General features: G+C 53.0%; 1 long non-coding RNA gene across 1 annotated transcript; it reads left to right on the forward strand.

Moving 5' to 3' along the window:
• Positions 1–406: 406 nt before the first annotated feature.
• LOC129137278 (uncharacterized) lies at positions 407–2,680 on the forward strand. The gene is made up of 4 exons (XR_008539739.2): positions 407–502; positions 616–703; positions 2,189–2,293; positions 2,605–2,680. It is a non-coding gene; the product is annotated as an uncharacterized LOC129137278 (long non-coding RNA).
• The last annotated feature ends 7,030 nt before the right edge of the window (positions 2,681–9,710 follow it).

The following is a 9,710-nucleotide window of genomic DNA, read 5'->3' on the forward strand; positions in this document are numbered from 1 at the left end:
GGCCTGAAGCAATCCTCCCACCTTGGCCTTCCAAAGTACTGGGATTATAGGTGTGAGTCACCACACTGGCCTTGTTTTATTCTCATTGCATTTATTTAGTTACCTGCTATTTGTGGCAAGCTGGGCTGGTGTTCTGCTCGTAGAGTATTGTGGGGTGTACTTTTAAGTTGAAATTACCTTTTAAAAGTGTTGCGTTTTAAATAAATTGTTAAATAATGGTGCTCAGCCATGGTTAAACCACAGAAGTGGTACTTTAAAGACTTGAATTAGAAGAAGGATGGCCTACAAGTTAGACCTGAGCCCCTTAGCCTGGCAGTCTAATCGCTGGACTGTTGATTTACTTTTCAACTATCTTAGCCTCCGAGAGGCTCTTCATTACCTTGACATTTGCTATTTTGTGTTTCAGAGCCTTTGCAGGCGATTTCTTGGGCCTGGTGAACTCATGCATCCTTCAAAGCCCTGCTCAAGCCTCAGCTCCCTGGGGAAGCGGGTCCAGGCTTCTGTGAGTTGTTGGGAGCCCCTCAGCTCTGCCCCCTGTAGCCCTTTGTTCATGGTTTTTGGGGTCAGTCACCCTCAGTGCCTGCCCAGCAGCCACATGCATGTCTCTGCCCATAGAGCCCCATTGTGTACACCAGGCACTGAGCCCAGCACCAAGGGAGAAATCATCGCCATCCTCTTTTCCTTCCAGTGATTGGTCCAGGGGGTAAGCATGTGACCTTCTTTTACCCAGTGAGATATAAGGAGTAGGGGAATTTTGGATGGAGAGGGGAGAGCTTCCTGAAAAGATATTCCTCCCTGACAAATTAAAGATCCTGGAAGAGAAAGATATTTTCCCCCCTCAGGATCTGTTCTCCTAAGGAGGTGATGTATGGGGCTGGGGCAGCCTTGTTAGAACCATGAGGCACAGAAGCCACAGCAAGAACAGGGGCTGTCTCGTGCCAAAGCAAGCTCAAGGGGGCAGATGGAGGGCAGAGGTTCAGAGGGTTGGGAGCCTGGGGGTCAGGCTGGGATAGGGTGATGGGTAGGCAGACCCCAGGCCAAGGGAGGGAGAGGAGCTGAAGCCTCAAACACAGAAGGCACAACCCACAGCCCCTCCTCCCCCTCACACCATTTCCTCCCTTCTGCCTCCTCTCCTTCCTCTTCTAGCTCATGTTTTTCACTCCCACATCCATTCATGCACTCATACTTCCTGTGTCTTTTTATTCTTTCCTTTTTTTTTTATCCTCCAGACAGAGTTTCGCTCTATCGCCCAGGCTGGGGTGCATGATCTCGGCTCACTGTAGCCTCCACTTCCCGAGTTTAAGTGATTCTCATGCCTCAGAAGTCAGGGAGTGGTTTCTCCAGCTGGTTCTGGCTCAGCCTCTCCCATGAGGCTGCAGTTAGGATATGGGCAGGGGTATTCTCCTGAATAGCTGGGATTACAAGTGTGCACCACCATGGCTAGCTAATTTCTGTAGTTTTCAGTAGAGATAGGGTTTCACCATGTTTCCCAGGCTGATCTCGAACTCCTGACCTCAAGTGATCCACTCGCCTCAGCCTCCCAAAGTGTTCGGATTACAGGCGTGAGCCACCATGCCCAGTCCACTCATACTTTCAATAAGCATTCATTATGTACTTACTGTGCTCAGGCCCCTTGGAAGGAGCAAGAGGATTGGCAGTAATAACAGCAACCCATGTGGATTCAGCAGCTTGGTGGTTTTATTTCTATTTTTATTTGGAGACAGGATCCCACTCTGTCACCCAGACTGGAGTGCTGGGGCACGATCATGGCTCTCTGCAGCCTTGACTTCCTGGGCTCAAGTGATCCTCCCACCTTAGCCTCCCGGGTAGCTAAGACTACAGGCATGCACCAACACACCTGGCTAATATTTTCTATTTTAAGTAGAGAAGAGGTCTCGCTATGTTGCCCAGGCTGGTCTCGAACTCCTGAGCTCAAGCAATCCTCCCACCTCCATCTCCCGAAGTGCTGGTCCTATAGGCATGAGCCACCGCACCTGGACAACTTGGTGGCTTTCAAATATGTCCGCAAATTCTTTGACACCCCTGCCTTCAAAAGATAGAGCTTAACTGTCCTTCCTCTACGTGTAGACTGCACCCACTTCTAATGAATAGATGTGGAAGCAATGATGTGTAACATCCAAGATTAGGATATAAAAGGCATTGCAGCCTCCTCTTTCCTCTCTCTCAGGTCACTTTCCCTGGGGGTAGTCAGCTGTCGTGTCACGAGGACATTCAAACAGCCCTGTGGGAAGACCCATGTGACAAGGAGCTGAGGCCTCCAGCAAACAGCCAGGTGAGTGAGCCATCTCTGAAGCAGAGCCTCCAGCCCCGGCCAAACCTTCAGATGATGCAGCCCCTGCCCATATCCTAACTGCAGCCTCATGGGAGAGGCTGAGCCAGAACCAGCTGGAGAAACCACTCCCTGACTTCTGACCCTCAGAAGCAGTGCCAAATCATGAATGTTTATTATTTTAAGCTGTTAAACTTTGGGGATAATTTGTTATGTGGCAGTAGATAAGCAACACAAGTAAAAGGCATTGCTTTACTAAGTGCCTTATGTGTATTAATGTATTCAATTCTCCCAACAATGTTATGTCTTTCCAGATGAAGACCATGAGGCACAGAGAGGTTTGTTACCTTGCCCAAGGTCACACAGCTGGTAAGTGGGACAATCCTGGAGGAACATTGAGTCCAGAAAGGAGATCAGACTTGCAGATTTTTTTTTTTTTTTTTTTTTTTTTTTTTTTTTTTTGAGATGGAGTCTCTCTCTGCCACCCAGGCTGGAGTGCAGTGGCACAATCTTTGCTCACTGCAGCCTCCGCCTCCTGGGTCCAAGAGATTCTCCTACCTTAGCCTCTCGAGTAGCTAGGACTACAGTGCCCGCCACCATGCCCTGCTAATTTTTGTATTTTTAATACAGAAGGGGTTTCGCCATGTTGGCCAGGCCGGTCTCGAACTCCTGACCGCGGGTGATCCACCCATCTCAGCCTCCCAAATTGCTGATATTACAGGTGGGAGCCACCGTGCTTGGCCAAAGATCATTTTAATACCAGGTAGGGAGTGTGGGAAGTGCTCGTTCCGGGGAGGTGAAGAAAGGAAGACAGCAGCCCTGGCTGGACCCTGAGTGTGTGGGCTGTGAAAGCCCACAGAGGATGGGAGTGGGCAGGTGCAGTGGAAATCAGAGGAGCCTGTGAGCTGCTTCTTGGTGGGACTGGGAGCGACCCATGAACACACAGGCTGAGAGTGGGCCTGAGACTGTGCCCACCCAGTACCCACGGCCTATGAGAGGCGCATAGAAAAGGCCGGAAGTCCCCCTGCACCCAGGTCCTGGGAATCCCAGAACCAGCGAGAGGCCTGGGTGTCTGTGTGTCTTGGTTAGGGCAGCCTAGGTTGTGCTGCGGAGTCAAGCCTCAACTCACAGTGGCTCAGCACAGCCGGGCTGTGGTTCTGGACCCACCACGTGTCCTGCATGGGGTGGCAGGGACCGAGCCCATTATAGTCACTCAGGTTCCTAGGCTGATGGAGGCCTCACGCTCTTACAGTGCTGCCGCCTCAACATGAGGTTTCAGGGCTTCCCACAGTGGAAGGAGACTGGAGAGAGCCACCAGCTCTGAAACGACAGCCCAGGAAGACACAGGTTGCTTCTGCTCACATTTCACTCCGTGAAGCAAGGCCCAGGACCACACTGACCTGCAAGGGGGTACACGCCCAGGAGGAGAGAACTGAACACCTTGGGGGATCTAGCAATGTCTCCCACACTCCAGAAGGCCGCAAACCCGAGAACCATGCTGCCCAGAATGAATGCCACAGTGGGACCAGCCACAGCCAGACAGATTCCACTCCAGGACACCCAAGGCCAGGCACAGCCCCAGAGCCAACTAGAGGCTCAGAAGACCCCTCTCCCATTAGGACGCCACCCCTAGGGAAAGGGATGGGGTGGGAAGAAAACAAAAACAGGAGTCCTGAATCGAAAGAGTGAACCCAGAAAGAGACTATGCGAAAGCATAGAGACCTTTAAGTGACAAGAGCAGGGTCCCGGCCATCAGCAGGAATGGGCGTCGGGAGAGAAGAGAAACAAGCTGCCCTGCACAGCCCCACGCCAGTGGGCCCTGCTCCATGCATTTCCCACCCATCAGCTCCTTCTGCCCTCCGACCCTAGGAGCAGGCTCTGTTGTTCCCCCATTTCACAAAGAAGCCAAGACCCAGGCAGGTTAGCGTAAGAATACGCCAAGGCAGGGAGATCGCTTGAGCCCAGAAGTTTGAGACCAGCCTGGGCAAAACCCCCATCTCCACCAAAAGTACCAAAATTCACCAGGCAGGGTGGCATGTGCCTGTATTCTCAGCTACTGAACAGGCTGAGGTGGGAGGATTGCTTAAGCCCAGGAGTTAGAGGCCGCAGTGAGTTGTGATCGCACTGCTACACTCCAGCCTGGGCAACAGAGCACGACCCTGTCTTTTTTTAAAAAAGGAAAGAAGGAAGGGAGGAAGGGAAGGGAGGGAAGGGAGGGAAGGAAGGGAAGGAACCAAGGAGGGAGGGAAGGAAAAAGGAAAGGGGAGGGGAGGGGAGGGAAGGGCAGGGGAAAAAGGAGAGGAGAGGGACCAAGTGCTTTTCCTACAGTTTCTGTCTCTCCCACTGTGCCCCATGAAGTGGGTGCTATCATTGGCTTAATTGTACAGATGGTGAAACCGAGGGTCAGAGAGAGAAAGCAAACTGCCCGAGATCCCAGAGATGCTTAGGACTCAGTCCCCCTGACCTCAGAGCTCAAGCTCTCAATCGCTGACCCTCCATCCTCACTGCCAAAACCTGGATGCCTGCACAGCCTGGGCATACAGAGGAGCTCCACGACAGGGTCCCCTGTGGGCTTAGGGAATGCTGAGACCAGGCATGGAGCCCTTTGTCTGGCCGGGGGACAGACTGTGACGAGCAGGACCCTGCCCACTTCTGTGAAGGAAAGCTCTAGGGAGCTTATTCCTAGAAGGAAGGGCCACACCCAGTATTGACTTGCCAGTCACAGGTGCCAGTGACCGGGTGTGTCTCACCACGTGTCTGCTTCTGGGGAAGGGAGAGAGTGGTTAGGCAGACTCAGGCAGTGGCTCCTGTGTGTCCCAACCCCCTCGGTTACAGCAGACAGCTTGGGGACTGGCACCCAGGGGGATGGACTGAGCAGGAGGCCTGGATTCTGAGTCTCCTTTCCCCCCGTGCCACCCTGCATCAGACAGGGCTCCTCTGCCCCTCCTCGACATCACCACCTTCTCCATGCCTCAGTTTCCTCATCCACACCTCGGACACAGTAATGCTTCCTTCCTGGCATTAAGCAAGTTAAATGATGAAGTCATGTGTGGGGCCTCTAGGGCTCCAGGAGCCTGAGGGCAGTGGGAAGCCATGGTGAGGTTTCCAGGGAGCTAGTTAATACAGGATCAATGAAACTGATTTAAAAATATCTATTGATAAGCCCCCACTGGGTCTGGTGCCTCATGCCTGTAATCCCAGCACTTTGGGAGACCAAGTTGGGAGGGTGGCTCAATTCCAGGAGTTTAAGAAGAGCCTGGGCAACATAACGAGACCCCATCTCTATCCAAAAAACAAAAAAATTAGCCAGGCATGGTGGCACGCACCTGTGGTCCCAGCTACTCAGGAGGCTGAAGCAGAAGGGTCACTTGAGCCCAGGAGGTTGAGGCTGCAGTGAGCTGTGATTGTGCCACTGTACTCCAGCCTGGACAACAGAGCAAGACCCTGTCTCTAAAAATTAAATAAATAATTGCAATTTATTTATTTATTTATTTATTTATTTTATTTTATTTTATTTTTGAGATGGAGTCTCACTTTGTCACCAATCTTGGTTCACCACAACCTCCGCCTCCCAGGTTTAAGCAATTCTCTGCCTGAGCCTCCCGAGTAGCTGGGATTACAGGTACGTGCCACCACACCCGGCAAATTTGTGTATTTTTAATAGAGACAGGGTTTCACCATCTTGGCCAGGCTGGTCTTGAACTCCTGACCTCATGATCCACCTGCCTTGGCCTCCCAAAGTGCCGAGATTACAGGCGTGAGCCACCATTCCCGGCCACAAATGTTTTTAAAAAGCTCAAAAGAGGCCAGGCACAGTGGCTCATGCCTGTAATCCCGGCACTTGGGGAGGCTGAGGCAGGCGTATCACCTGAGGTCAGGAGTTCAAAACCAGCCTGGCCAACATGGCGAAACCCCATCTCTACTAAAAATACAAAAAATTAGCCAGGCACAGTGGTGCGCATCTGTAATCCCAGCTACTCGAGAGGCGGAAGTACAAGAATCCCTTGAGCCTAGGAGGCGGAGATTGCAGTGAGCCGAGATCACGCCACTGCACTCCAACCTGGGTGACAGAGCGAGACTCTGTCTCAAAAATAAAAAAAGTGAAAAATAAAAAGCTCAAAGAAAAGCAAATTCAGGGGTCAATAATAAAAATGGAACTCAAGGTGGAAGGGTGGGGTGGGGAAGGGGAAAGGGACTCAGATTGGCCTTGATCCCTGGTCGTGACTTTCGTGGGAGCAGGAACAGAAACCCCAGTATGAAGGCAGGACCCTGAAGGGCTTCCCCCATCCCATGGGAAGGTACATCACCCTCTGCCCAGCCTAGGAACAGCCCGAGATTGGATAGCGGGAAGTCTAAGAAATTGAAAGTCTGAGCCTGGGAGTGTGGGGGTGGGGCAGGGCAGGGGAGACTGAGGTCTGGGTTGATTCTACTCTGGGTTGCTGGAATCTCATGCCGGGAATTCAGTGTGAATGCAGGTCCCCAGCTGGTGAAATCCCTGGAGTATTACTCAAACTCAACGCATCCCTTTTGGGAAACGTCTCGTCCTGAGGGGTGTGGGAGCCCGAACGTGCACAGGCACACGCAGCAAATCTCCCCGCTGAAGATGAGCTCACAATAAAGCTTAGAAACCACCAGAAAAATCCACCACACGGGAGAATCCACAGACAGAGCATCAGGCACAGCAGGTCCATCTGGGTGGTCTGTGCTGGAGTGGCTTATAGATCTGATGTCAATATGAAATCGCAGCTCTGTGGCTGCAAAACCCCCTTCCCGTTTACACCCCCAAATCCTCAGTCACCACCGCTTCTCACAAATGCCTCATGGGAGCATGAGTTTTGTTTTGAGGGATACAGGGAAGAACTGACATTTCTGCTGGGGTCCACGGGATTAAGGAGCAGAGGGAGCCCATGTACAGAGGTGGGACTATAGGAAAACCGGTCCAGTTCCGTGCATTTGGGAGACTGGGGCTGGAGAGGCTGTGAGGACGTGAGTCCTTGGAAATTAGAGATCTGCAGGGGAAGGCTTGGCTTTCCATAGGGGATGGAACTCAGGTTTGGGGGCTCTTACTTAGCCTGAAGTAAGACACTCGACTCTCCCAGGGTCAAGGGGAGGAAGCCTGTGCTGGACCCAGGTGGTGAGCTGAGGTCCCTGCTCTCGTGGGGTGAGGCTGGCCTGGGTAACTTTTACCTGGCCACGAGGCTACAGGAACACAGACGGGGAGGCACAGCTTTGGGGGACGGTGACTTTTTTTTCTAGAGACAGCAGCAGGTCTGGATTTGAATCCGGACTCCACAGGGCGTTAGTGAGTTTTCCCATGCCTCAGTTTTCCTCTCCATGTAATGGGGGTAATAATAGCTCTTCCTCCAGGGCACTGAGAGGACTGAATGAGAAAACCCACTTGACAAGTCAGCTGGCCCAGAGGACAGGCTGGGCGAATGGTCATGGAGTTTATTACTAATGAATGAAGGGCCAGACCCACAGATGAGTCACACAAGTGAGCCACTGATCGATCTGATAACAATGAATGGACAAATGAAAGAAATGAATCAATGAATGAAATGCTCAGGGCCTGCCTCCCAGCACCACAGAGAGGGGACCTGGCCCGGGGGAGGGGAAGGAGGGCAGGAGAGGCCCACCCCCTGAGTCAGCTTCCAGCAGCTCCAGCTCAGAAAAAGTTCAGCGGCCAGGTGACGGACACATGGCGCACACCTGTGACGCCCCCCTTAATCACTCCCCCACATCGTGCCAAGGGGATCGAAGGATTCCCCTGAGTCATCTTCCTGCAGGCCAGCCTGCAGCTCCTGCAGCTCCCAGTTCCTCCCCGTGGCCCTGCAGAGGGTGATTAAGGGCTTTTCGGGGGAAATGACAGTTAAAAGACTCAGCAAGGAGTGTCCAGCCTGGCAAGTCAGGGGCTGTGGGCAGGACTCGGGAAGGGCCCCCTGGCCTCTTCCTGGCCTCAGAGGGAGCCTCGTCCGAGTGGCAGGGCTTGGTGATCCTTGAAGTGGGAGAGGGATAGCCCCATCCACCACAATAAGTAATAGGAATCACAATGAAAAGTTTGTTGGGCCAAATTCTGTGCCCAGGGCTGCTCGTTTGTTTCTTCATTTAGTCCTCAGCTCCCTACCGAAGGCAGCCGTCTGCTGAAACCATAGGAAATTGCTGATTGCCTGTCTGATCTTGACCCACAAAAATGGCAATCTCATGTGTCATTCGATCTAATAGTCCCATTATTCCTATTTTGCAGAAAATCACGGCTCAGAGAGGCTGAGCAGCCTGCAAAGGAGAGCCAGGGACGCTGCCACCCAAGCCTGGGAGAGCCTTGGGGTGCCCAGGCTTGGGGCCGAGGGAGGCTCCTGGTCTGGGAACAGAAGTGCCCAGGGGACACTAGAGCAGAGCTAGGCTGCACCTGCCCCCTGGGGGAAGGGAGGTGGGGCCAACACTGGGGACGCAGGGCTCCCTCCTGGCGATCCCCAGGCTGGGGGAATTTGGTGCTGGGGATTTTGAGCAGTTGGAGGCTGGGTAGGGGCTTTCTTGCCTTCTGGCTGGGGCCCCGTGGGAGTGGGGGAGTTGGGGCTGCATCCATCTGTCCATCCATCCAGGGAGTCTCTCTCTCCAGTGGTGGCCGTCACTGGGGCCGTCTGCAGAGCCTCTCTGGGGCATTAATTTAACATGCAAAGGGGAACCCAGGGAGAGGGCAGTGCTGAACCCAGAGGGAGGGGGTGGGTGATGGTGGCATTTTGGGCAGACTTCAGTATGGTTTTCTCCCCAGAGAGTGTCTTTCTAGAATGTCTTTCTAGACTCCTGGGACACTGGTGTAATTGGCCTGTGAGGCCAACCAGCCCCAGATGTTTCTGGGAATTTGGAGACCTGCCCCCTGCAAGGGACTCAGATGCTTTCCGTGGAAGGGGCCAGGGAGGGGAAGAAGCACCAAGGTCTCACTGAACCCTCGTAGTCACTCTGAACATTCCTGCCACTTGGCATCAGCCCTTCACTCTCCAGACTGTAAAATCAACACCTGGCCCAAATAGCAACAACAAACAGCAACAATACCCCTTACCCCATCCACGTGGCACCTCCTGTCTGTCTCCAGGGCGCTGCGCTTCATTAAGCACCACACACCCAAGAGCTCAAGGGAGTCTCACGACTAGGCATCTGCAGGGGCTCCTCTGTTTCTCATCTTTCAGGAAACCAAGGAAAAACAGAGGGGTTGAGTAACTTGTCCACAGTCACACAGCTCTAAGAAGTAGAGTCACCTACTCCAGAGGCCAAGGCAGGAGGATCAGTTGAGCCCAGGAGTTCGAGGTCAGCCTGGGCAACATAGTGAGACCCCATCTCTTTAAACACAAAAAAGTGGAGTCAGAAACAAAACCGAAGGACTCTGGACCCTTGTACTCTTGGCTGCACACATCTTACCCTCCTG

Source organism: Pan troglodytes, chromosome 18 (assembly GCF_028858775.2).
Source record: "Pan troglodytes isolate AG18354 chromosome 18, NHGRI_mPanTro3-v2.0_pri, whole genome shotgun sequence".
NCBI lineage: Eukaryota > Metazoa > Chordata > Mammalia > Primates > Hominidae > Pan > Pan troglodytes.